At 44.3% G+C, this 24626-nt stretch overlaps 15 non-coding genes across 15 annotated transcripts; all 15 read right to left on the bottom strand.

Moving 5' to 3' along the window:
• Positions 1–1063: 1063 nt before the first annotated feature.
• LOC141179102 (U2 spliceosomal RNA) lies at positions 1064–1254 on the bottom strand. Its single transcript, XR_012255148.1, has one exon. It is a non-coding gene; the product is annotated as a U2 spliceosomal RNA (small nuclear RNA).
• A 1115-nt stretch (positions 1255–2369) lies between these two features.
• Positions 2370–2560, bottom strand: LOC141179103 (U2 spliceosomal RNA). The gene has a single exon (XR_012255149.1). It is a non-coding gene; the product is annotated as a U2 spliceosomal RNA (small nuclear RNA).
• Positions 2561–3675: 1115 nt separating this feature from the next.
• LOC141179525 (U2 spliceosomal RNA) lies at positions 3676–3866 on the bottom strand. Its single transcript, XR_012255532.1, has one exon. It is a non-coding gene; the product is annotated as a U2 spliceosomal RNA (small nuclear RNA).
• A 1115-nt stretch (positions 3867–4981) lies between these two features.
• LOC141179105 (U2 spliceosomal RNA) lies at positions 4982–5172 on the bottom strand. Its single transcript, XR_012255150.1, has one exon. It is a non-coding gene; the product is annotated as a U2 spliceosomal RNA (small nuclear RNA).
• Positions 5173–6287: 1115 nt separating this feature from the next.
• Positions 6288–6478, bottom strand: LOC141179106 (U2 spliceosomal RNA). Its single transcript, XR_012255151.1, has one exon. It is a non-coding gene; the product is annotated as a U2 spliceosomal RNA (small nuclear RNA).
• Positions 6479–7593: 1115 nt separating this feature from the next.
• On the bottom strand, positions 7594–7784 carry LOC141179425 (U2 spliceosomal RNA). The gene has a single exon (XR_012255441.1). It is a non-coding gene; the product is annotated as a U2 spliceosomal RNA (small nuclear RNA).
• A 1115-nt stretch (positions 7785–8899) lies between these two features.
• LOC141179426 (U2 spliceosomal RNA) lies at positions 8900–9090 on the bottom strand. The gene has a single exon (XR_012255442.1). It is a non-coding gene; the product is annotated as a U2 spliceosomal RNA (small nuclear RNA).
• Positions 9091–10205: 1115 nt separating this feature from the next.
• Positions 10206–10396, bottom strand: LOC141179107 (U2 spliceosomal RNA). The gene has a single exon (XR_012255152.1). It is a non-coding gene; the product is annotated as a U2 spliceosomal RNA (small nuclear RNA).
• Positions 10397–11511: 1115 nt separating this feature from the next.
• On the bottom strand, positions 11512–11702 carry LOC141179109 (U2 spliceosomal RNA). The gene has a single exon (XR_012255154.1). It is a non-coding gene; the product is annotated as a U2 spliceosomal RNA (small nuclear RNA).
• Positions 11703–12817: 1115 nt separating this feature from the next.
• Positions 12818–13008, bottom strand: LOC141179455 (U2 spliceosomal RNA). The gene has a single exon (XR_012255469.1). It is a non-coding gene; the product is annotated as a U2 spliceosomal RNA (small nuclear RNA).
• Positions 13009–14123: 1115 nt separating this feature from the next.
• On the bottom strand, positions 14124–14318 carry LOC141179942 (U2 spliceosomal RNA). Its single transcript, XR_012255866.1, has one exon. It is a non-coding gene; the product is annotated as a U2 spliceosomal RNA (small nuclear RNA).
• Positions 14319–20445: 6127 nt separating this feature from the next.
• Positions 20446–20636, bottom strand: LOC141179110 (U2 spliceosomal RNA). The gene has a single exon (XR_012255155.1). It is a non-coding gene; the product is annotated as a U2 spliceosomal RNA (small nuclear RNA).
• A 1115-nt stretch (positions 20637–21751) lies between these two features.
• On the bottom strand, positions 21752–21942 carry LOC141179111 (U2 spliceosomal RNA). The gene has a single exon (XR_012255156.1). It is a non-coding gene; the product is annotated as a U2 spliceosomal RNA (small nuclear RNA).
• Positions 21943–23054: 1112 nt separating this feature from the next.
• LOC141179112 (U2 spliceosomal RNA) lies at positions 23055–23245 on the bottom strand. The gene has a single exon (XR_012255157.1). It is a non-coding gene; the product is annotated as a U2 spliceosomal RNA (small nuclear RNA).
• A 1115-nt stretch (positions 23246–24360) lies between these two features.
• LOC141179113 (U2 spliceosomal RNA) lies at positions 24361–24551 on the bottom strand. The gene has a single exon (XR_012255158.1). It is a non-coding gene; the product is annotated as a U2 spliceosomal RNA (small nuclear RNA).
• Between the last annotated feature and the right edge of the window lie 75 nt (positions 24552–24626).

Consider the following 24626-nt stretch of genomic DNA (forward strand, 5'->3'; position numbering starts at 1 on the left):
TTTGTGGAGATGAGCTCCTGGACTCCCGTTAAGAAGACATGTTGTCAACCTCTAGATCCCTTACATGCCTGCACTTTTCGGCTTGCTGCTGCTGCAATCCACGCGTTTTAGATCTGCATAACTCCACCTCTTTAAACACAGCACCTTCACCCCCTGCTGTTCCCACCCGCCTCAACACCGTTGGAAGGGAGGAGAACCAATTAAGGCGGGGGGTGGGGTGGAACGAGCAGCTGTCTACCCTTAGCAGGAGGGCTCCTGATTACATACCTCTCCTGCTGCTGCTGCTGCTGGCTGTCCAGCAGCAGACTGAAGGTGGCTGCTGCTGTGCACAGGTATATAAAGGCTCAGAGCCTATTATGACACGCGCAGCCAGCGTTCCATTGCCACATTCCATCTACTGCAGGCAGGATACCTGGCTGGCTGAATGTCGCTGAGAAGCTCACAGAGACCGCCATAAGCAACAGTTTAACAGAATGCCACAGACTAATCAACCAAACTTTTTGGGTTGGGTTCTCTTTTATAGTCTGCAGGCATTAAATGAAAGAAGTCAGTGTTCCAGCAGAAGGAGACAACGTTTCAGAAAAGGCATTGTAGCAAACCAAAAAAGAAATTTTAAGCGCAGCAGAGTAACCAGCGCACATACCTGTTAGCTCAGGTGAGTTTAAAAGGCTGCTGTTGATAACAAGGGCATTTGCTAAATAGATGGTGTGTGTGCAACAATATACTGAAAGGTCAATTATATTGTGCAGCTTATCTCACCACCTGTAGTTATTTAGGTGAAAGCTCCAAAATGCTTGCCTAATATGTCTGTTTATCCAAAAGGAAGTAAAAAGGGAGAGCTAGAAAGATAGCATTGCATCACATTACATGGCAATGCAATGCACAGTTGCTGAAGTTGAACCAAAATGAGCTTGTAATCTGGCTTCTGCAACTTTGAACATGAAAAATCCAATGAGGAGAAGAAAAGCAAAGCCAAAGAGTCCATCCCAAAATCCGACAAACAAGCAAAATGAACAAAAAACATTGAATTCAATTCTTTCTGATTTTAGAAACTGCATTAAAGAAGGGGTGCACCGGTCCTGGAGATACTGCAATACCAGGTCAATGCGTGGAGTGGACAGAGCAAGCTCTTTTTCCATCTCCCTGTTCTAAAAATCCATTTAATATATGGTCCCCAGATAGGGGACGTATCAGATATTAAACTGATAAGAACAGATACTACACTTGATCTTAGCCAAAAGGCCGAGAAGCGATAACCAGAATTGGTTTCAAACTACGGAGCCACCCAAGGATCCTGAAAAGTCCATTTGTGGAGATGAGCTCCTGGACTCCCGTTAAGAAGACATGTTGTCAACCTCTAGATCCCTTACATGCCTGCACTTTTCGGCTTGCTGCTGCTGCAATCCACGCGTTTTAGATCTGCATAACTCCACCTCTTTAAACACAGCACCTTCACCCCCTGCTGTTCCCACCCGCCTCAACACCGTTGGAAGGGAGGAGAACCAATTAAGGCGGGGGGTGGGGTGGAACGAGCAGCTGTCTACCCTTAGCAGGAGGGCTCCTGATTACATACCTCTCCTGCTGCTGCTGCTGCTGGCTGTCCAGCAGCAGACTGAAGGTGGCTGCTGCTGTGCACAGGTATATAAAGGCTCAGAGCCTATTATGACACGCGCAGCCAGCGTTCCATTGCCACATTCCATCTACTGCAGGCAGGATACCTGGCTGGCTGAATGTCGCTGAGAAGCTCACAGAGACCGCCATAAGCAACAGTTTAACAGAATGCCACAGACTAATCAACCAAACTTTTTGGGTTGGGTTCTCTTTTATAGTCTGCAGGCATTAAATGAAAGAAGTCAGTGTTCCAGCAGAAGGAGACAACGTTTCAGAAAAGGCATTGTAGCCAACCAAAAAAGAAATTTTAAGCGCAGCAGAGTAACCAGCGCACATACCTGTTAGCTCAGGTGAGTTTAAAAGGCTGCTGTTGATAACAAGGGCATTTGCTAAATAGATGGTGTGTGTGCAACAATATACTGAAAGGTCAATTATATTGTGCAGCTTATCTCACCACCTGTAGTTATTTAGGTGAAAGCTCCAAAATGCTTGCCTAATATGTCTGTTTATCCAAAAGGAAGTAAAAAGGGAGAGCTAGAAAGATAGCATTGCATCACATTACATGGCAATGCAATGCACAGTTGCTGAAGTTGAACCAAAATGAGCTTGTAATCTGGCTTCTGCAACTTTGAACATGAAAAATCCAATGAGGAGAAGAAAAGCAAAGCCAAAGAGTCCATCCCAAAATCCGACAAACAAGCAAAATGAACAAAAAACATTGAATTCAATTCTTTCTGATTTTAGAAACTGCATTAAAGAAGGGGTGCACCGGTCCTGGAGATACTGCAATACCAGGTCAATGCGTGGAGTGGACAGAGCAAGCTCTTTTTCCATCTCCCTGTTCTAAAAATCCATTTAATATATGGTCCCCAGATAGGGGACGTATCAGATATTAAACTGATAAGAACAGATACTACACTTGATCTTAGCCAAAAGGCCGAGAAGCGATAACCAGAATTGGTTTCAAACTACGGAGCCACCCAAGGATCCTGAAAAGTCCATTTGTGGAGATGAGCTCCTGGACTCCCGTTAAGAAGACATGTTGTCAACCTCTAGATCCCTTACATGCCTGCACTTTTCGGCTTGCTGCTGCTGCAATCCACGCGTTTTAGATCTGCATAACTCCACCTCTTTAAACACAGCACCTTCACCCCCTGCTGTTCCCACCCGCCTCAACACCGTTGGAAGGGAGGAGAACCAATTAAGGCGGGGGGTGGGGTGGAACGAGCAGCTGTCTACCCTTAGCAGGAGGGCTCCTGATTACATACCTCTCCTGCTGCTGCTGCTGCTGGCTGTCCAGCAGCAGACTGAAGGTGGCTGCTGCTGTGCACAGGTATATAAAGGCTCAGAGCCTATTATGACACGCGCAGCCAGCGTTCCATTGCCACATTCCATCTACTGCAGGCAGGATACCTGGCTGGCTGAATGTCGCTGAGAAGCTCACAGAGACCGCCATAAGCAACAGTTTAACAGAATGCCACAGACTAATCAACCAAACTTTTTGGGTTGGGTTCTCTTTTATAGTCTGCAGGCATTAAATGAAAGAAGTCAGTGTTCCAGCAGAAGGAGACAACGTTTCAGAAAAGGCATTGTAGCAAACCAAAAAAGAAATTTTAAGCGCAGCAGAGTAACCAGCGCACATACCTGTTAGCTCAGGTGAGTTTAAAAGGCTGCTGTTGATAACAAGGGCATTTGCTAAATAGATGGTGTGTGTGCAACAATATACTGAAAGGTCAATTATATTGTGCAGCTTATCTCACCACCTGTAGTTATTTAGGTGAAAGCTCCAAAATGCTTGCCTAATATGTCTGTTTATCCAAAAGGAAGTAAAAAGGGAGAGCTAGAAAGATAGCATTGCATCACATTACATGGCAATGCAATGCACAGTTGCTGAAGTTGAACCAAAATGAGCTTGTAATCTGGCTTCTGCAACTTTGAACATGAAAAATCCAATGAGGAGAAGAAAAGCAAAGCCAAAGAGTCCATCCCAAAATCCGACAAACAAGCAAAATGAACAAAAAACATTGAATTCAATTCTTTCTGATTTTAGAAATTGCATTAAAGAAGGGGTGCACCGGTCCTGGAGATACTGCAATACCAGGTCAATGCGTGGAGTGGACAGAGCAAGCTCTTTTTCAATCTCCCTGTTCTAAAAATCCATTTAATATATGGTCCCCAGATAGGGGACGTATCAGATATTAAACTGATAAGAACAGATACTACACTTGATCTTAGCCAAAAGGCCGAGAAGCGATAACCAGAATTGGTTTCAAACTACGGAGCCACCCAAGGATCCTGAAAAGTCCATTTGTGGAGATGAGCTCCTGGACTCCCGTTAAGAAGACATGTTGTCAACCTCTAGATCCCTTACATGCCTGCACTTTTCGGCTTGCTGCTGCTGCAATCCACGCGTTTTAGATCTGCATAACTCCACCTCTTTAAACACAGCACCTTCACCCCCTGCTGTTCCCACCCGCCTCAACACCGTTGGAAGGGAGGAGAACCAATTAAGGCGGGGGGTGGGGTGGAACGAGCAGCTGTCTACTCTTAGCAGGAGGGCTCCTGATTACATACCTCTCCTGCTGCTGCTGCTGCTGGCTGTCCAGCAGCAGACTGAAGGTGGCTGCTGCTGTGCACAGGTATATAAAGGCTCAGAGCCTATTATGACACGCGCAGCCAGCGTTCCATTGCCACATTCCATCTACTGCAGGCAAGATACCTGGCTGGCTGAATGTCGCTGAGAAGCTCACAGAGACCGCCATAAGCAACAGTTTAACAGAATGCCACAGACTAATCAACCAAACTTTTTGGGTTGGGTTCTCTTTTATAGTCTGCAGGCATTAAATGAAAGAAGTCAGTGTTCCAGCAGAAGGAGACAACGTTTCAGAAAAGGCATTGTAGCAAACCAAAAAAGAAATTTTAAGCGCAGCAGAGTAACCAGCGCACATACCTGTTAGCTCACGTGAGTTTAAAAGGCTGCTGTTGATAACAAGGGCATTTGCTAAATAGATGGTGTGTGTGCAACAATATACTGAAAGGTCAATTATATTGTGCAGCTTATCTCACCACCTGTAGTTATTTAGGTGAAAGCTCCAAAATGCTTGCCTAATATGTCTGTTTATCCAAAAGGAAGTAAAAAGGGAGAGCTAGAAAGATAGCATTGCATCACATTACATGGCAATGCAATGCACAGTTGCTGAAGTTGAACCAAAATGAGCTTGTAATCTGGCTTCTGCAATTTTGAACATGAAAAATCCAATGAGAAGAAGAAAAGCAAAGCCAAAGAGTCCATCCCAAAATCCGACAAACAAGCAAAATGAACAAAAAACATTGAATTCAATTCTTTCTGATTTTAGAAACTGCATTAAAGAAGGGGTGCACCGGTCCTGGAGATACTGCAATACCAGGTCAATGCGTGGAGTGGACAGAGCAAGCTCTTTTTCCATCTCCCTGTTCTAAAAATCCATTTAATATATGGTCCCCAGATAGGGGACGTATCAGATATTAAACTGATAAGAACAGATACTACACTTGATCTTAGCCAAAAGGCCGAGAAGCGATAACCAGAATTGGTTTCAAACTACGGAGCCACCCTAGGATCTTGAAAAGTCCATTTGTGGAGATGAGCTCCTGGACTCCCGTTAAGAAGACATGTTGTCAACCTCTAGATCCCTTACATGCCTGCACTTTTCGGCTTGCTGCTGCTGCAATCCACGCGTTTTAGATCTGCATAACTCCACCTCTTTAAACACAGCACCTTCACCCCCTGCTGTTCCCACCCGCCTCAACACCGTTGGAAGGGAGGAGAACCAATTAAGGCGGGGGGTGGGGTGGAACGAGCAGCTGTCTACCCTTAGCAGGAGGGCTCCTGATTACATACCTCTCCTGCTGCTGCTGCTGCTGGCTGTCCAGCAGCAGACTGAAGGTGGCTGCTGCTGTGCACAGGTATATAAAGGCTCAGAGCCTATTATGACACGCGCAGCCAGCGTTCCATTGCCACATTCCATCTACTGCAGGCAGGATACCTGGCTGGCTGAATGTCGCTGAGAAGCTCACAGAGACCGCCATAAGCAACAGTTTAACAGAATGCCACAGACTAATCAACCAAACTTTTTGGGTTGGGTTCTCTTTTATAGTCTGCAGGCATTAAATGAAAGAAGTCAGTGTTCCAGCAGAAGGAGACAACGTTTCAGAAAAGGCATTGTAGCAAACCAAAAAAGAAATTTTAAGCGCAGCAGAGTAACCAGCGCACATACCTGTTAGCTCAGGTGAGTTTAAAAGGCTGCTGTTGATAACAAGGGCATTTGCTAAATAGATGGTGTGTGTGCAACAATATACTGAAAGGTCAATTATATTGTGCAGCTTATCTCACCACCTGTAGTTATTTAGGTGAAAGCTCCAAAATGCTTGCCTAATATGTCTGTTTATCCAAAAGGAAGTAAAAAGGGAGAGCTAGAAAGATAGCATTGCATCACATTACATGGCAATGCAATGCACAGTTGCTGAAGTTGAACCAAAATGAGCTTGTAATCTGGCTTCTGCAACTTTGAACATGAAAAATCCAATGAGGAGAAGAAAAGCAAAGCCAAAGAGTCCATCCCAAAATCCGACAAACAAGCAAAATGAACAAAAAACATTGAATTCAATTCTTTCTGATTTTAGAAACTGCATTAAAGAAGGGGTGCACCGGTCCTGGAGATACTGCAATACCAGGTCAATGCGTGGAGTGGACAGAGCAAGCTCTTTTTCCATCTCCCTGTTCTAAAAATCCATTTAATATATGGTCCCCAGATAGGGGACGTATCAGATATTAAACTGATAAGAACAGATACTACACTTGATCTTAGCCAAAAGGCCGAGAAGCGATAACCAGAATTGGTTTCAAACTACGGAGCCACCCAAGGATCCTGAAAAGTCCATTTGTGGAGATGAGCTCCTGGACTCCCGTTAAGAAGACATGTTGTCAACCTCTAGATCCCTTACATGCCTGCACTTTTCGGCTTGCTGCTGCTGCAATCCACGCGTTTTAGATCTGCATAACTCCACCTCTTTAAACACAGCACCTTCACCCCCTGCTGTTCCCACCCGCCTCAACACCGTTGGAAGGGAGGAGAACCAATTAAGGCGGGGGGTGGGGTGGAACGAGCAGCTGTCTACCCTTAGCAGGAGGGCTCCTGATTACATACCTCTCCTGCTGCTGCTGCTGCTGGCTGTCCAGCAGCAGACTGAAGGTGGCTGCTGCTGTGCACAGGTATATAAAGGCTCAGAGCCTATTATGACACGCGCAGCCAGCGTTCCATTGCCACATTCCATCTACTGCAGGCAGGATACCTGGCTGGCTGAATGTCGCTGAGAAGCTCACAGAGACCGCCATAAGCAACAGTTTAACAGAATGCCACAGACTAATCAACCAAACTTTTTGGGTTGGGTTCTCTTTTATAGTCTGCAGGCATTAAATGAAAGAAGTCAGTGTTCCAGCAGAAGGAGACAACGTTTCAGAAAAGGCATTGTAGCAAACCAAAAAAGAAATTTTAAGCGCAGCAGAGTAACCAGCGCACATACCTGTTAGCTCAGGTGAGTTTAAAAGGCTGCTGTTGATAACAAGGGCATTTGCTAAATAGATGGTGTGTGTGCAACAATATACTGAAAGGTCAATTATATTGTGCAGCTTATCTCACCACCTGTAGTTATTTAGGTGAAAGCTCCAAAATGCTTGCCTAATATGTCTGTTTATCCAAAAGGAAGTAAAAAGGGAGAGCTAGAAAGATAGCATTGCATCACATTACATGGCAATGCAATGCACAGTTGCTGAAGTTGAACCAAAATGAGCTTGTAATCTGGCTTCTGCAACTTTGAACATGAAAAATCCAATGAGGAGAAGAAAAGCAAAGCCAAAGAGTCCATCCCAAAATCCGACAAACAAGCAAAATGAACAAAAAACATTGAATTCAATTCTTTCTGATTTTAGAAACTGCATTAAAGAAGGGATGCACCGGTCCTGGAGATACTGCAATACCAGGTCAATGCGTGGAGTGGACAGAGCAAGCTCTTTTTCCATCTCCCTGTTCTAAAAATCCATTTAATATATGGTCCCCAGATAGGGGACGTATCAGATATTAAACTGATAAGAACAGATACTACACTTGATCTTAGCCAAAAGGCCGAGAAGCGATAACCAGAATTGGTTTCAAACTACGGAGCCACCCAAGGATCCTGAAAAGTCCATTTGTGGAGATGAGCTCCTGGACTCCCGTTAAGAAGACATGTTGTCAACCTCTAGATCCCTTACATGCCTGCACTTTTCGGCTTGCTGCTGCTGCAATCCACGCGTTTTAGATCTGCATAACTCCACCTCTTTAAACACAGCACCTTCACCCCCTGCTGTTCCCACCCGCCTCAACACCGTTGGAAGGGAGGAGAACCAATTAAGGCGGGGGGTGGGGTGGAACGAGCAGCTGTCTACCCTTAGCAGGAGGGCTCCTGATTACATACCTCTCCTGCTGCTGCTGCTGCTGGCTGTCCAGCAGCAGACTGAAGGTGGCTGCTGCTGTGCACAGGTATATAAAGGCTCAGAGCCTATTATGACACGCGCAGCCAGCGTTCCATTGCCACATTCCATCTACTGCAGGCAGGATACCTGGCTGGCTGAATGTCGCTGAGAAGCTCACAGAGACCGCCATAAGCAACAGTTTAACAGAATGCCACAGACTAATCAACCAAACTTTTTGGGTTGGGTTCTCTTTTATAGTCTGCAGGCATTAAATGAAAGAAGTCAGTGTTCCAGCAGAAGGAGACAACGTTTCAGAAAAGGCATTGTAGCAAACCAAAAAAGAAATTTTAAGCGCAGCAGAGTAACCAGCGCACATACCTGTTAGCTCAGGTGAGTTTAAAAGGCTGCTGTTGATAACAAGGGCATTTGCTAAATAGATCGTGTGTGTGCAACAATATACTGAAAGGTCAATTATATTGTGCAGCTTATCTCACCACCTGTAGTTATTTAGGTGAAAGCTCCAAAATGCTTGCCTAATATGTCTGTTTATCCAAAAGGAAGTAAAAAGGGAGAGCTAGAAAGATAGCATTGCATCACATTACATGGCAATGCAATGCACAGTTGCTGAAGTTGAACCAAAATGAGCTTGTAATCTGGCTTCTGCAACTTTGAACATGAAAAATCCAATGAGGAGAAGAAAAGCAAAGCCAAAGAGTCCATCCCAAAATCCGACAAACAAGCAAAATGAACAAAAAACATTGAATTCAATTCTTTCTGATTTTAGAAACTGCATTAAAGAAGGGATGCACCGGTCCTGGAGATACTGCAATACCAGGTCAATGCGTGGAGTGGACAGAGCAAGCTCTTTTTCCATCTCCCTGTTCTAAAAATCCATTTAATATATGGTCCCCAGATAGGGGACGTATCAGATATTAAACTGATAAGAACAGATACTACACTTGATCTTAGCCAAAAGGCCGAGAAGCGATAACCAGAATTGGTTTCAAACTACGGAGCCACCCTAGGATCTTGAAAAGTCCATTTGTGGAGATGAGCTCCTGGACTCCCGTTAAGAAGACATGTTGTCAACCTCTAGATCCCTTACATGCCTGCACTTTTCGGCTTGCTGCTGCTGCAATCCACGCGTTTTAGATCTGCATAACTCCACCTCTTTAAACACAGCACCTTCACCCCCTGCTGTTCCCACCCGCCTCAACACCGTTGGAAGGGAGGAGAACCAATTAAGGCGGGGGGTGGGGTGGAACGAGCAGCTGTCTACCCTTAGCAGGAGGGCTCCTGATTACATACCTCTCCTGCTGCTGCTGCTGCTGGCTGTCCAGCAGCAGACTGAAGGTGGCTGCTGCTGTGCACAGGTATATAAAGGCTCAGAGCCTATTATGACACGCGCAGCCAGCGTTCCATTGCCACATTCCATCTACTGCAGGCAGGATACCTGGCTGGCTGAATGTCGCTGAGAAGCTCACAGAGACCGCCATAAGCAACAGTTTAACAGAATGCCACAGACTAATCAACCAAACTTTTTGGGTTGGGTTCTCTTTTATAGTCTGCAGGCATTAAATGAAAGAAGTCAGTGTTCCAGCAGAAGGAGACAACGTTTCAGAAAAGGCATTGTAGCAAACCAAAAAAGAAATTTTAAGCGCAGCAGAGTAACCAGCGCACATACCTGTTAGCTCAGGTGAGTTTAAAAGGCTGCTGTTGATAACAAGGGCATTTGCTAAATAGATGGTGTGTGTGCAACAATATACTGAAAGGTCAATTATATTGTGCAGCTTATCTCACCACCTGTAGTTATTTAGGTGAAAGCTCCAAAATGCTTGCCTAATATGTCTGTTTATCCAAAAGGAAGTAAAAAGGGAGAGCTAGAAAGATAGCATTGCATCACATTACATGGCAATGCAATGCACAGTTGCTGAAGTTGAACCAAAATGAGCTTGTAATCTGGCTTCTGCAACTTTGAACATGAAAAATCCAATGAGGAGAAGAAAAGCAAAGCCAAAGAGTCCATCCCAAAATCCGACAAACAAGCAAAATGAACAAAAAACATTGAATTCAATTCTTTCTGATTTTAGAAACTGCATTAAAGAAGGGGTGCACCGGTCCTGGAGATACTGCAATACCAGGTCAATGCGTGGAGTGGACAGAGCAAGCTCTTTTTCCATCTCCCTGTTCTAAAAATCCATTTAATATATGGTCCCCAGATAGGGGACGTATCAGATATTAAACTGATAAGAACAGATACTACACTTGATCTTAGCCAAAAGGCCGAGAAGCGATAACCAGAATTGGTTTCAAACTACGGAGCCACCCAAGGATCCTGAAAAGTCCATTTGTGGAGATGAGCTCCTGGACTCCCGTTAAGAAGACATGTTGTCAACCTCTAGATCCCTTACATGCCTGCACTTTTCGGCTTGCTGCTGCTGCAATCCACGCGTTTTAGATCTGCATAACTCCACCTCTTTAAACACAGCACCTTCACCCCCTGCTGTTCCCACCCGCCTCAACACCGTTGGAAGGGAGGAGAACCAATTAAGGCGGGGGGTGGGGTGGAACGAGCAGCTGTCTACCCTTAGCAGGAGGGCTCCTGATTACATACCTCTCCTGCTGCTGCTGCTGCTGGCTGTCCAGCAGCAGACTGAAGGTGGCTGCTGCTGTGCACAGGTATATAAAGGCTCAGAGCCTATTATGACACGCGCAGCCAGCGTTCCATTGCCACATTCCATCTACTGCAGGCAGGATACCTGGCTGGCTGAATGTCGCTGAGAAGCTCACAGAGACCGCCATAAGCAACAGTTTAACAGAATGCCACAGACTAATCAACCAAACTTTTTGGGTTGGGTTCTCTTTTATAGTCTGCAGGCATTAAATGAAAGAAGTCAGTGTTCCAGCAGAAGGAGACAACGTTTCAGAAAAGGCATTGTAGCAAACCAAAAAAGAAATTTTAAGCGCAGCAGAGTAACCAGCGCACATACCTGTTAGCTCAGGTGAGTTTAAAAGGCTGCTGTTGATAACAAGGGCATTTGCTAAATAGATGGTGTGTGTGCAACAATATACTGAAAGGTCAATTATATTGTGCAGCTTATCTCACCACCTGTAGTTATTTAGGTGAAAGCTCCAAAATGCTTGCCTAATATGTCTGTTTATCCAAAAGGAAGTAAAAAGGGAGAGCTAGAAAGATAGCATTGCATCACATTACATGGCAATGCAATGCACAGTTGCTGAAGTTGAACCAAAATGAGCTTGTAATCTGGCTTCTGCAACTTTGAACATGAAAAATCCAATGAGGAGAAGAAAAGCAAAGCCAAAGAGTCCATCCCAAAATCCGACAAACAAGCAAAATGAACAAAAAACATTGAATTCAATTCTTTCTGATTTTAGAAACTGCATTAAAGAAGGGGTGCACCGGTCCTGGAGATACTGCAATACCAGGTCAATGCGTGGAGTGGACAGAGCAAGCTCTTTTTCCATCTCCCTGTTCTAAAAATCCATTTAATATATGGTCCCCAGATAGGGGACGTATCAGATATTAAACTGATAAGAACAGATACTACACTTGATCTTAGCCAAAAGGCCGAGAAGCGATAACCAGAATTGGTTTCAAACTACGGAGCCACCCAAGGATCCTGAAAAGTCCATTTGTGGAGATGAGCTCCTGGACTCCCGTTAAGAAGACATGTTGTCAACCTCTAGATCCCTTACATGCCTGCACTTTTCGGCTTGCTGCTGCTGCAATCCACGCGTTTTAGATCTGCATAACTCCACCTCTTTAAACACAGCACCTTCACCCCCTGCTGTTCCCACCCGCCTCAACACCGTTGGAAGGGAGGAGAACCAATTAAGGCGGGGGGTGGGGTGGAACGAGCAGCTGTCTACCCTTAGCAGGAGGGCTCCTGATTACATACCTCTCCTGCTGCTGCTGCTGCTGGCTGTCCAGCAGCAGACTGAAGGTGGCTGCTGCTGTGCACAGGTATATAAAGGCTCAGAGCCTATTATGACACGCGCAGCCAGCGTTCCATTGCCACATTTCATCTACTGCAGGCAGGATACCTGGCTGGCTGAATGTCGCTGAGAAGCTCACAGAGACCGCCATAAGCAACAGTTTAACAGAATGCCACAGACTAATCAACCAAACTTTTTGGGTTGGGTTCTCTTTTATAGTCTGCAGGCATTAAATGAAAGAAGTCAGTGTTCCAGCAGAAGGAGACAACGTTTCAGAAAAGGCATTGTAGCAAACCAAAAAAGAAATTTTAAGCGCAGCAGAGTAACCAGCGCACATACCTGTTAGCTCAGGTGAGTTTAAAAGGCTGCTGTTGATAACAAGGGCATTTGCTAAATAGATCGTGTGTGTGCAACAATATACTGAAAGGTCAATTATATTGTGCAGCTTATCTCACCACCTGTAGTTATTTAGGTGAAAGCTCCAAAATGCTTGCCTAATATGTCTGTTTATCCAAAAGGAAGTAAAAAGGGAGAGCTAGAAAGATAGCATTGCATCACATTACATGGCAATGCAATGCACAGTTGCTGAAGTTGAACCAAAATGAGCTTGTAATCTGGCTTCTGCAACTTTGAACATGAAAAATCCAATGAGGAGAAGAAAAGCAAAGCCAAAGAGTCCATCCCAAAATCCGACAAACAAGCAAAATGAACAAAAAACATTGAATTCAATTCTTTCTGATTTTAGAAACTGCATTAAAGAAGGGGTGCACCGGTCCTGGGGATACTGCAATACCAGGTCAATGCGTGGAGTGGACAGAGCAAGCTCTTTTTCCATCTCCCTGTTCTAAAAATCCATTTAATATATGGTCCCCAGATAGGGGACGTATCAGATATTAAACTGATAAGAACAGATACTACACTTGATCTTAGCCAAAAGGCCGAGAAGCGATAACCAGAATTGGTTTCAAACTACGGAGCCACCCAAGGATCCTGAAAAGTCCATTTGTGGAGATGAGCTCCTGGACTCCCGTTAAGAAGACATGTTGTCAACCTCTAGATCCCTTACATGCCTGCACTTTTCGGCTTGCTGCTGCTGCAATCCACGCGTTTTAGATCTGCATAACTCCACCTCTTTAAACACAGCACCTTCACCCCCTGCTGTTCCCACCCGCCTCAACACCGTTGGAAGGGAGGAGAACCAATTAAGGCGGGGGGTGGGGTGGAACGAGCAGCTGTCTACCCTTAGCAGGAGGGCTCCTGATTACATACCTCTCCTGCTGCTGCTGCTGCTGGCTGTCCAGCAGCAGACTGAAGGTGGCTGCTGCTGTGCACAGGTATATAAAGGCTCAGAGCCTATTATGACACGCGCAGCCAGCGTTCCATTGCCACATTCCATCTACTGCAGGCAGGATACCTGGCTGGCTGAATGTCGCTGAGAAGCTCACAGAGACCGCCATAAGCAACAGTTTAACAGAATGCCACAGACTAATCAACCAAACTTTTTGGGTTGGGTTCTCTTTTATAGTCTGCAGGCATTAAGTGAAAGAAGTCAGTGTTCCAGCAGAAGGAGACAACGTTTCAGAAAAGGCATTGTAGCAAACCAAAAAAGAAATTTTAAGCGCAGCAGAGTAACCAGCGCACATACCTGTTAGCTCAGGTGAGTTTAAAAGGCTGCTGTTGATAACAAGGGCATTTGCTAAATAGATGGTGTGTGTGCAACAATATACTGAAAGGTCAATTATATTGTGCAGCTTATCTCACCACCTGTAGTTATTTAGGTGAAAGCTCCAAAATGCTTGCCTAATATGTCTGTTTATCCAAAAGGAAGTAAAAAGGGAGAGCTAGAAAGATAGCATTGCATCACATTACATGGCAATGCAATGCACAGTTGCTGAAGTTGAACCAAAATGAGCTTGTAATCTGGCTTCTGCAACTTTGAACATGAAAAATCCAATGAGGAGAAGAAAAGCAAAGCCAAAGAGTCCATCCCAAAATCCGACAAACAAGCAAAATGAACAAAAAACATTGAATTCAATTCTTTCTGATTTTAGAAACTGCATTAAAGAAGGGATGCACCGGTCCTGGAGATACTGCAATACCAGGTCAATGCGTGGAGTGGACAGAGCAAGCTCTTTTTCCATCTCCCTGTTCTAAAAATCCATTTAATATATGGTCCCCAGATAGGGGACGTATCAGATATTAAACTGATAAGAACAGATTTTTTTTTTTTTTTTTTTTTTTTTTTCCCTCAGATGGGGAAATCCACGGTCTATAGTCACGACCAAAGGAACTTCCTTCCAAACAGCTGCATCATCTCAACGACACAAATGCTGCTCCCATCATCACCGGAAAATTTTTATTTCTTCTTTTTAAACCTTACACAGAAAACAAGATCAAGAAGTATTTACAAAATATCTCCACTTTTTAACTTTCCATATTCCCTCCGCATCCACTTCCCCTCTCCTCTTTTTGTCCCATAGGAAACACACATACATCTTCCCCATAATCACCTTCACACTATCCTTTACAGCAATTTCCTTCCTTTTAAACACATACACATTCCTCACATCCCATAACACTTCCTTTATACACGCAAGCATCAACCACAAGACTCTTTCCTTCGTCCCATCACATATTCCCAAACCAAACATAAACAACTCAAAGGACAACAAATTCACACCACACAATTCTTTACACAAAGGCCCCATTCTCCCAATCACATCTCTAGCATACTGGCAATTCCAAAAAACATGCAACACACTTTCCCTTCCACCACAGCCATTTCTTGGACACGTTTCACTCCTCACTAAACCTCTATTCCTCTGAAACTCTCTTACTGGCAACACTCCATGCAAAGACTGCCACACAACCTCACTCTGCTTATTTGTCATACCACCCATCCGCACCTTCTTCCATACTTTTTGCACATCACACCCTCTCACCAAATTTATTCCACTCTCCATTTCTCTACACTCAATCATCCTGTACACAGCCTTCTTATTTCCCAACAACCTCACATCCACATCACACAACTCATACTTCACCAAAAACTTATAAACCCACACATACCACACGGGCACCTCAAAAGCAACCGGACACCGCAAATCCCTCTCTCTCCACTTCAAACGAAAAGAATAAGCCCCAAATAAATATCCACACATACATGAAAACTTTCCATCGCCCATAATCACTTTCAGCACAAACACCACAATATTCACACCCAAAAAAACTTCTAAATTTGGAAAACCCAAACCACCTTTCTCCATACGCTTCACCAACACTTCCCTCCGCGCCCTCTCCATTTTAGAATTCCACAAAAAAACAAACAAAATCCTATTCAATCCTCTCAAAACCATATAACCTGGTGGAAACACAACTGCAACATATAAAAAAATAGGCAACACCACGCTTTTAATGACTAAGATTTTTCCAAAGAAAGTAAGGCTTCTCAACTTCCAAAAACATAACTTCTTTTCAACCTTCTCTTTCGCGTCATCCCAACTTTCTTTCCCATCCAATCTTTCTGAAAACTTCACTCCCAAAACCTTAATGGGCCCACTCACTACGTTCACACCTACATCTCTACTCAAAATACCACTTCCAAAAACCTTACACTCACTCTTTTCCCAATTCACTTTAAATGCAGACGCACCACAAAAGATAGACACTAACAACTTCACCCGCCTCACCGAACATTCAGAATCACATAATACACACACGTCATCCATATAACCACTCACCTTCCACTCTCTTCCTCCACCTCCCGGCACTTGCACACCTCGAACCACTTTATCCTTCCTCAACATACACAACAAAGGTTCAATTGCACAAATAAAAGCCACAGGGGATAACGGACACCCCTGCCTCACGCCCGAATGCACATTCACTCTCCTACCGACATAACCGTTCATTAAAACACAACTATAAATATCTGTATATAGACTTCTCACTCTCCCAACAAAATCAGCAGGAAAACCCATTCTCAGCAACACTCTAAACAAAAAACCATGCGACAACCTATCATACGCCTTTTCAAAATCCAGGCTCAACAAAAACACACTCTTCTTCCGGCTCATACAATCCCATAGACAATCTCTCAATATACACACACACTCGTGAATCCGTCTCCCAGGTACTGCACAACACTGCTCATCCCCAATCACTCTCTCTATCACATCACGCATCCTATTTGCCATTAATTTTGCGTAGATCTTATAATCACAGTTCAATAATGTTATTGGCCTCCAGTTTTTCAGACTCTTCAAATCACCCTTTTTCGGAATCAATACAACCATACCTGCACGCATACTACCTGCCACCTCCATATTTTCCCACATATACTTACAAAAATCCACAAAATCACTCCCAATCACATCCCACATCATGCGGTAAAATTCTACTGGAAGACCATCCTCCCCCGGCGTCTTATTCAAAGCCATACTACACATAACCTTCCATACTTCATCACTTGTCACAGCATCCATCAGCCTCTCTCTTTCCGCCTCATTCAATTTACTCTCTAACGTACTCAAAACATCATTCTCCAAACACTCATCCCTCCACTTTACAGCATACAAATCCTCATAAAACTTTGCCACTTCCTCACACATATCCTCTCCACTCACCTCGCTTCCATCTGCTCCATTCAACACACACATATTTTGCTTTTTCCCAAAAACCTTCTTGAAAAAAAAACGTGAACATTTTTCATCATACTCCAAATTATCAACTTTTGCTCTAAAGACAATACTCCTCCATTTTTCCAACAAGAACTCATGAACCTCCTTTTTCACTTGTAAAATATCCTCCTCCACCTCCATCCCTCCCTCCCTCTATTTATACAAGAAACTTAAACGTGCATTTAAACTCACAAAATGTCTCCTCTTGACTGCTGCCATCTTATAACCCAAATTTTTGAAAAAAATTTTTGTCTGTTTTTTAACCCAATCCCACCACCCACAAACATTCCCAAAACCATTTTTACACTCACACCACTCCTCATACCGTCTTGCATATTCCTTTCTTACTTCCTCATACTCCAATAACTTAACATTCAACTTCCACAAACCTTTCCCAAACACCCCATTCACATTCACATCCAACTCACACGACATGCACACATGATCTGAAAACAAAACATTCTCCTGCTTATAGTCAACAGGAATCATATTTTTTGAAATAAAACAGTAATCCAATCTAGATTGTATTCTTCCACTTTCGGAAAAGAAGGTATTTAACAAAGGCCTCACTTTACATACACTTTGCATATCATGCAAATCAAAATCACTAACCAACTCTAACAAAGTTTTCCCAGACACATCCACATTCACTCTCCCCACATCACAATTCATATCACCCACAATCACCACAGGCATTCTTCCCGGAACAAAAAGTTTAATTTTTTCAAATAACTTTTTCCGGTCATTTTTCTCCACCGGCGCATAAACATTAATAACACAAAATTTAACATTTTTATACTCAAAATTTGCTAAAATGCACCTCCCCACATCAATCACCACATAATCACTCAAAACCACCTCCCTCCCTTTAACTAAAATCCCCACACCATCATTTTTATTACATGCACTCCCCGACCACACAGATGCTCCATGAGACCATTCATCTCCTCTCACCCCATCCACCACTCCACACTCTTGCAAACAAAAAATCGATGCATTCTTCATAGCCAAAAAATCAAAAATTGCAGCCCTCCTGGCCTTATTTTTAAACACTCTCACATTTTGTGAAATTATAGTAAAACCCATTTTTTCCTTTTTTAAACCTCCTAAAAAAAACGAAAACAGAAAAGTTACAAAAACACTACAAAAACTCCACTCACAAGAAAAAGCCTTTGACTTAAGTCAAAGCTTATAATAGGCATTATCACGCATATTGCAAGGCAACCTTAACCAGCACCCCCACTATCTTCTTCCACCATCTGAACCGAGCAACTCGTTTCCGAGCCGCTAGCAGCATCACCATCACCCCACCTTGCTTTCTTGGCACCCACTTTTCGCTGCGGTGCCTTGATATCTTCTTCATCATTTGCCCCACCACCCTCCCTGTGACATTTTCTACTCCCCCCACCCTCATCGGAGAAGTACTCCTCAATATTCTCAGGATCTGAAGGGTGTGATGACCCTTCCCCAGTTTCCATACAATCTGCAGCATCTACAACGTCCTGAAAGTCCAACGTATCCGGACACCTTCCTTCTCCCGCTGCATTCATCTGCCCCTCCATTCTCCTCAATTCTTTCACAAGCTCCTTCTCCATTTTAGGTGCCTTTTTCTCCTTCTGGTAAGCAGGCCTCAGACTCACAGTTTCAGGGGCAGACCTTTCACTCCGCCTCCTCTGCTCTCTCTCCATTCTAGCAGTTTCTCTTTCTATCTGCTGCAAAACCCTCCTCTCCTCCTCCTCCTTTTTCCTCTCCTTATCAGTTTTCCTGGGCACACCCTGCGGGCAATCTTTAAACATGTGCTCACCACTTCCACACATGTCACAAGCCTTGGGCTTCGGGCACGCACTTGCCACATGCCCCTCCTCTTTGCAGTTACGGCAACATTGCCCTTTCTTACATGCATCCTGCACATGTCCAAAGCAGTAACATTTCCTGCAATACATAGGCTGCCCTACATAGTAAAGGAAGCCCCTATGTCCCGCCACAGAAAAATTCGCAGGAGGATGTCTAAAGCCTCCCACACTTCCAGGATCCTTCTTCAGTTTCACCCGAAACTTGTATTTGCAGTTGAAAATACCTAAAGAATTAAACTGCTTTTCCCCTTTACGCACATAATCACAGTACCGTGCAAGGAAGCCTTCAAGCAATGCTGGCTCAGTAAAAGGGTTATAAACTGTTACCCACACAATCTTTTCTTGAAGTCCAAACAAGGGTTCAAACCACACCCCTTCCAAGAAAGGATCATCAGTGTGACTCCGAAGCCACTCAAACACATCAAGGCAGGTATTTTCTTCTACAAAAGTCACGTCATATGTACCTGATTTAGGAAACTCGTTGACGCTGTAGAAGTCGCCTCGTTTTGCTCCAGCTTTTCCTTCCAAAAGTTTCTCCACGATGAAGGACACATTATTCCTCTCGGAAACTGATGGATCCACTCCAATTCGGATAGTATTCTTCACGAAGTTCATCTTCAAAACCTGTCGGTATAATACCACAGAAAATCGCCAAATCCTTTCGCAAAAAGGCCTGGATTCCTCCAGAGAACTCGCACCTATCAGGCTGCAACCAAATGGTCTTAGCCAAAAGGCCGAGAAGCGATAACCAGAATTGGTTTCAAACTACGGAGCCACCCAAGGATCCTGAAAAGTCCATTTGTGGAGATGAGCTCCTGGACTCCCGTTAAGAAGACATGTTGTCAACCTCTAGATCCCTTACATGCCTGCACTTTTCGGCTTGCTGCTGCTGCAATCCACGCGTTTTAGATCTGCATAACTCCACCTCTTTAAACACAGCACCTTCACCCCCTGCTGTTCCCACCCGCCTCAACACCGTTGGAAGGGAGGAGAACCAATTAAGGCGGGGGGTGGGGTGGAACGAGCAGCTGTCTACCCTTAGCAGGAGGGCTCCTGATTACATACCTCTCCTGCTGCTGCTGGCTGTCCAGCAGCAGACTGAAGGTGGCTGCTGCTGTGCACAGGTATATAAAGGCTCAGAGCCTATTATGACACGCGCAGCCAGCGTTCCATTGCCACATTCCATCTACTGCAGGCAGGATACCTGGCTGGCTGAATGTCGCTGAGAAGCTCACAGAGACCGCCATAAGCAACAGTTTAACAGAATGCCACAGACTAATCAACCAAACTTTTTGGGTTGGGTTCTCTTTTATAGTCTGCAGGCATTAAATGAAAGAAGTCAGTGTTCCAGCAGAAGGAGACAACGTTTCAGAAAAGGCATTGTAGCAAACCAAAAAAGAAATTTTAAGCGCAGCAGAGTAACCAGCGCACATACCTGTTAGCTCAGGTGAGTTTAAAAGGCTGCTGTTGATAACAAGGGCATTTGCTAAATAGATGGTGTGTGTGCAACAATATACTGAAAGGTCAATTATATTGTGCAGCTTATCTCACCACCTGTAGTTATTTAGGTGAAAGCTCCAAAATGCTTGCCTAATATGTCTGTTTATCCAAAAGGAAGTAAAAAGGGAGAGCTAGAAAGATAGCATTGCATCACATTACATGGCAATGCAATGCACAGTTGCTGAAGTTGAACCAAAATGAGCTTGTAATCTGGCTTCTGCAACTTTGAACATGAAAAATCCAATGAGGAGAAGAAAAGCAAAGCCAAAGAGTCCATCCCAAAATCCGACAAACAAGCAAAATGAACAAAAAACATTGAATTCAATTCTTTCTGATTTTAGAAACTGCATTAAAGAAGGGGTGCACCGGTCCTGGAGATACTGCAATACCAGGTCAATGCGTGGAGTGGACAGAGCAAGCTCTTTTTCCATCTCCCTGTTCTAAAAATCCATTTAATATATGGTCCCCAGATAGGGGACGTATCAGATATTAAACTGATAAGAACAGATACTACACTTGATCTTAGCCAAAAGGCCGAGAAGCGATAACCAGAATTGGTTTCAAACTACGGAGCCACCCAAGGATCCTGAAAAGTCCATTTGTGGAGATGAGCTCCTGGACTCCCGTTAAGAAGACATGTTGTCAACCTCTAGATCCCTTACATGCCTGCACTTTTCGGCTTGCTGCTGCTGCAATCCACGCGTTTTAGATCTGCATAACTCCACCTCTTTAAACACAGCACCTTCACCCCCTGCTGTTCCCACCCGCCTCAACACCGTTGGAAGGGAGGAGAACCAATTAAGGCGGGGGGTGGGGTGGAACGAGCAGCTGTCTACCCTTAGCAGGAGGGCTCCTGATTACATACCTCTCCTGCTGCTGCTGCTGCTGGCTGTCCAGCAGCAGACTGAAGGTGGCTGCTGCTGTGCACAGGTATATAAAGGCTCAGAGCCTATTATGACACGCGCAGCCAGCGTTCCATTGCCACATTCCATCTACTGCAGGCAGGATACCTGGCTGGCTGAATGTCGCTGAGAAGCTCACAGAGACCGCCATAAGCAACAGTTTAACAGAATGCCACAGACTAATCAACCAAACTTTTTGGGTTGGGTTCTCTTTTATAGTCTGCAGGCATTAAATGAAAGAAGTCAGTGTTCCAGCAGAAGGAGACAACGTTTCAGAAAAGGCATTGTAGCAAACCAAAAAAGAAATTTTAAGCGCAGCAGAGTAACCAGCGCACATACCTGTTAGCTCAGGTGAGTTTAAAAGGCTGCTGTTGATAACAAGGGCATTTGCTAAATAGATGGTGTGTGTGCAACAATATACTGAAAGGTCAATTATATTGTGCAGCTTATCTCACCACCTGTAGTTATTTAGGTGAAAGCTCCAAAATGCTTGCCTAATATGTCTGTTTATCCAAAAGGAAGTAAAAAGGGAGAGCTAGAAAGATAGCATTGCATCACATTACATGGCAATGCAATGCACAGTTGCTGAAGTTGAACCAAAATGAGCTTGTAATCTGGCTTCTGCAACTTTGAACATGAAAAATCCAATGAGGAGAAGAAAAGCAAAGCCAAAGAGTCCATCCCAAAATCCGACAAACAAGCAAAATGAACAAAAAACATTGAATTCAATTCTTTCTGATTTTAGAAACTGCATTAAAGAAGGGGTGCACCGGTCCTGGAGATACTGCAATACCAGGTCAATGCGTGGAGTGGACAGAGCAAGCTCTTTTTCCATCTCCCTGTTCTAAAAATCCATTTAATATATGGTCCCCAGATAGGGGACGTATCAGATATTAAACTGATAAGAACAGATACTACACTTGATCTTAGCCAAAAGGCCGAGAAGCGATAACCAGAATTGGTTTCAAACTACGGAGCCACCCAAGGATCCTGAAAAGTCCATTTGTGGAGATGAGCTCCTGGACTCCCGTTAAGAAGACATGTTGTCAACCTCTAGATCCCTTACATGCCTGCACTTTTCGGCTTGCTGCTGCTGCAATCCACGCGTTTTAGATCTGCATAACTCCACCTCTTTAAACACAGCACCTTCACCCCCTGCTGTTCCCACCTGCCTCAACACCGTTGGAAGGGAGGAGAACCAATTAAGGCGGGGGGTGGAGTGGAACGAGCAGCTGTCTACCCTTAGCAGGAGGGCTCCTGATTACATACCTCTCCTGCTGCTGCTGCTGGCTGTCCAGCAGCAGACTGAAGGTGGCTGCTGCTGTGCACAGGTATATAAAGGCTCAGAGCCTATTATGACACGCGCAGCCAGCGTTCCATTGCCACATTCCATCTACTGCAGGCAGGATACCTGGCTGGCTGAATGTCGCTGAGAAGCTCACAGAGACCGCCATAAGCAACAGTTTAACAGAATGCCACAGACTAATCAACCAAACTTTTTGGGTTGGGTTCTCTTTTATAGTCTGCAGGCATTAAATGAAAGAAGTCAGTGTTCCAGCAGAAGGAGACAACGTTTCAGAAAAGGCATTGTAGCAAACCAAAAAAGAAATTTTAAGCGCAGCAGAGTAACCAGCGCACATACCTGTTAGCTCAGGTGAGTTTAAAAGGCTGCTGTTGATAACAAGGGCATTTGCTAAATAGATGGTGTGTGTGCAACAATATACTGAAAGGTCAATTATATTGTGCAGCTTATCTCACCACCTGTAGTTATTTAGGTGAAAGCTCCAAAATGCTTGCCTAATATGTCTGTTTATCCAAAAGGAAGTAAAAAGGGAGAGCTAGAAAGATAGCATTGCATCACATTACATGGCAATGCAATGCACAGTTGCTGAAGTTGAACCAAAATGAGCTTGTAATCTGGCTTCTGCAACTTTGAACATGAAAAATCCAATGAGGAGAAGAAAAGCAAAGCCAAAGAGTCCATCCCAAAATCCGACAAACAAGCAAAATGAACAAAAAACATTGAATTCAATTCTTTCTGATTTTAGAAACTGCATTAAAGAAGGGGTGCACCGGTCCTGGAGATACTGCAATACCAGGTCAATGCGTGGAGTGGACAGAGCAAGCTCTTTTTCCATCTCCCTGTTCTAAAAATCCATTTAATATATGGTCCCCAGATAGGGGACGTATCAGATATTAAACTGATAAGAACAGATACTACACTTGATCTTAGCCAAAAGGCCGAGAAGCGATAACCAGAATTGGTTTCAAACTACGGAGCCACCCAAGGATCCTGAAAAGTCCATTTGTGGAGATGAGCTCCTGGACTCCCGTTAAGAAGACATGTTGTCAACCTCTAGATCCCTTACATGCCTGCACTTTTCGGCTTGCTGCTGCTGCAATCCATGCGTTTTAGATCTGCATAACTCCACCTCTTTAAACACAGCACCTTCACCCCCTGCTGTTCCCACCCGCCTCAACACCGTTGGAAGGGAGGAGAACCAATTAAGGCGGGGGGTGGGGTGGAACGAGCAGCTGTCTACCCTTAGCAGGAGGGCTCCTGATTACATACCTCTCCTGCTGCTGCTGCTGCTGGCTGTCCAGCAGCAGACTGAAGGTGGCTGCTGCTGTGCACAGGTATATAAAGGCTCAGAGCCTATTATGACACGCGCAGCCAGCGTTCCATTGCCACATTCCATCTACTGCAGGCAGGATACCTGGCTGGCTGAATGTCGCTGAGAAGCTCACAGAGACCGCCATAAGCAACAGTTTAACAGAATGCCACAGACTAATCAACCAAACTTTTTGGGTTGGGTTCTCTTTTATAGTCTGCAGGCATTAAATGAAAGAAGTCAGTGTTCCAGCAGAAGGAGACAACGTTTCAGAAAAGGCATTGTAGCAAACCAAAAAAGAAATTTTAAGCGCAGCAGAGTAACCAGCGCACATACCTGTTAGCTCAGGTGAGTTTAAAAGGCTGCTGTTGATAACAAGGGCATTTGCTAAATAGATGGTGTGTGTGCAACAATATACTGAAAGGTCAATTATATTGTGCAGCTTATCTCACCACCTGTAGTTATTTAGGTGAAAGCTCCAAAATGCTTGCCTAATATGTCTGTTTATCCAAAAGGAAGTAAAAAGGGAGAGCTAGAAAGATAGCATTGCATCACATTACATGGCAATGCAATGCACAGTTGCTGAAGTTGAACCAAAATGAGCTTGTAATCTGGCTTCTGCAACTTTGAACATGAAAAATCCAATGAGGAGAAGAAAAGCAAAGCCAAAGAGTCCATCCCAAAATCCGACAAACAAGCAAAATGAACAAAAAACATTGAATTCAATTCTTTCTGATTTTAGAAACTGCATTAAAGAAGGGGTGCACCGGTCCTGGAGATACTGCAATACCAGGTCAATGCGTGGAGTGGACAGAGCAAGCTCTTTTTCCATCTCCCTGTTCTAAAAATCCATTTAATATATGGTCCCCAGATAGGGGACGTATCAGATATTAAACTGATAAGAACAGATACTACACTTGATCTTAGCCAAAAGGCCGAGAAGCGATAACCAGAATTGGTTTCAAACTACGGAGCCACCCAAGGATCCTGAAAAGTCCATTTGTGGAGATGAGCTCCTGGAC

Source organism: Phyllobates terribilis, unplaced genomic scaffold, assembly GCF_046119375.1.
Source record: "Phyllobates terribilis strain yellow unplaced genomic scaffold, ASM4611937v1 Scaffold_30__1_contigs__length_15301838, whole genome shotgun sequence".
Lineage (NCBI taxonomy): Eukaryota > Metazoa > Chordata > Amphibia > Anura > Dendrobatidae > Phyllobates > Phyllobates terribilis.